Here is a 1,881-nt window from a genome sequence, read left to right as displayed (position 1 = left end):
ATAGTTACAATACAAATGCATACATTGGATTTAAAAATAAAAAACAACAACAACAACATTAAGTTCTTAACCTGTTAAATAGATATGTTTTTATCTGTTTCCTGAAACTCAAGCTAGGAGGAAGCTTCTAAAACAATGTAGATGTAGATCTAATCAAAAGGGCACAGGTCAAACAAACAAAGCAGGCCCTGCCTGGCCAGCCCTGATTAGGCACCCGGGCCTTTATCAGCCTCTCTCTCTCTCTCTCTCTCTCCTTTTTTAGGCCAAAGAGGCATTTAAAAAAAAAAAAAACAACAACAAACAAACAGTTAAATAACTAACTAACTAACAAACCCCACCCCCAAACAAACCAGAAGCCGAAATTCCAAAAAGGAGGAACGGAAACATTCGGGCTTACCGCCTGGTATACCCCAGCCGAGGCCTCCTCTCTTGATTCCATAGTTCTCAACAAACAAGGCACAATGATTTTGTCAGGAGGGGGAAAAAAAAAAATAACCACCAACAACAACAACAACAACAACAACTAAAGACGGGTTACTTCCCGGTCACAGCAATATCCTTATCGTGTTGTTTTCTCGTAGCATAACATAATGGCAGATCTCTCGAAGGCACAAAAAGAAATATGTAATAATGCACAGAAATTTAACTAGTCGAACATTTGGAGTGAGTGAGTGAGTGAGTGAGTGAGTGAGTGAGTGAGTGTGTGTGTGTGTGTGTGTGTGAGTGTGTGTGTGTGTGTGTGTGTGTGAGTGGGGGGAGGGGAAGTTGTCTGTAATGTGTAGATCTAACAACCAATAACTGCACAGTTCAGTCCAACAGTGCAGGCCCCGCCTGCCTGGCCTTATTAGGCACTCGGGCCTTTAACAGCCTCGGTCCCCTCTTTTTTTTTTTTTTTAAATGCCAAAAAGGCGCCCCCACCACCACCACAAAAAAAAAAAAAAAAAAAAAAAACACACACCACACCACATACACACAAAAATGGAACAAGCCGAAATTCCAAAAAGCAGAAATGTAAACAACCAGGGCTTGCTTACCGGCCAGCAAAAGGCCCATAGGCCTCGGGTTACAGCAATATCCTTGTCGTGTAGTTTCGTAACATAACATTTTGAAGGCATGACCCCCTGAGTTCAATGCTGTAAACAAAAGGCTAAGCTATGAGAAAATACAAAAAAGACATCTGTAATAAAATAGACAGAAATCAATTAGTCAAACATTTGGAGGGAGGGAAAGTTTTCCTGTAATGTGTAGATCTAATAATCAATAACACACACAGTTCAGTCCAACAAAACAAGGCCCCGCCTGCCTGGCCTTATTAGGCACCCGGGCCTATCACAGCCTCGGTCCCCTCTTTTCTTTTAAATGCCAAAGAGGCCAAAAAAAAAAACAAAAACCCCAAACAAACAAAACGGAACAAGCCGAAATTCCAAAAGCAGAAAAGTAAACACTCGGGCTTACCGGCCTGGTAATTCCACAGTCGATGCCTCCCTCTTGTCTTACAGTTCTCCAGAAACAAAGGGGCGTTTTATTCGTCAGGCTAAAACAACAACAGTTGAGTCGTTTTGTACTTTTCCGATAACAAGAACAACAACAAACAAAGCAGGCCGGGGCCTGATTAGGCACCCGGGCCTTTATCAGCTTCCCTACTCTTGACGACATAGTTCTCAACAAACAAGGCCAAAAAAAAAAACTAAAAGTAAAACTAAAACAAAAACCCAACAACAAAAGGCCCAGCGGTCTCGGGTTACTTCCCGGTCACAGCAATATCCTTGTCGTGTAGTTTTTTTCGTAGCAGAACATAATGGCAAATCTCTCGAAGGCACAAAAAGGTAAAAAAAAAAAAAAAAAAAGTAATAATGCACAGAAATTTAATTAGTCAAACAT

General features: G+C 41.3%; 1 long non-coding RNA gene across 1 annotated transcript in view; it reads right to left on the bottom strand.

Moving 5' to 3' along the window:
- LOC117352433 overlaps nt 1-1,631 on the bottom strand; it is a 2,463-nt gene extending 832 nt beyond the window's left edge. The window contains exons 1-2 of the long non-coding RNA XR_004537689.1: nt 1,456-1,631; nt 1,035-1,133 (exon numbers count right to left, since the gene is read on the bottom strand). This is a non-coding gene — a long non-coding RNA (uncharacterized LOC117352433). The remainder of the gene's footprint in view (nt 1-1,034; nt 1,134-1,455) is intronic.
- Between the last annotated feature and the right edge of the window lie 250 nt (nt 1,632-1,881).

This window comes from Geotrypetes seraphini, unplaced genomic scaffold (genome assembly GCF_902459505.1).
Source record: "Geotrypetes seraphini unplaced genomic scaffold, aGeoSer1.1, whole genome shotgun sequence".
Classification (NCBI taxonomy): Eukaryota; Metazoa; Chordata; class Amphibia; order Gymnophiona; family Dermophiidae; genus Geotrypetes; species Geotrypetes seraphini.
This window is presented reverse-complemented; position numbering and strand designations above follow the sequence as displayed.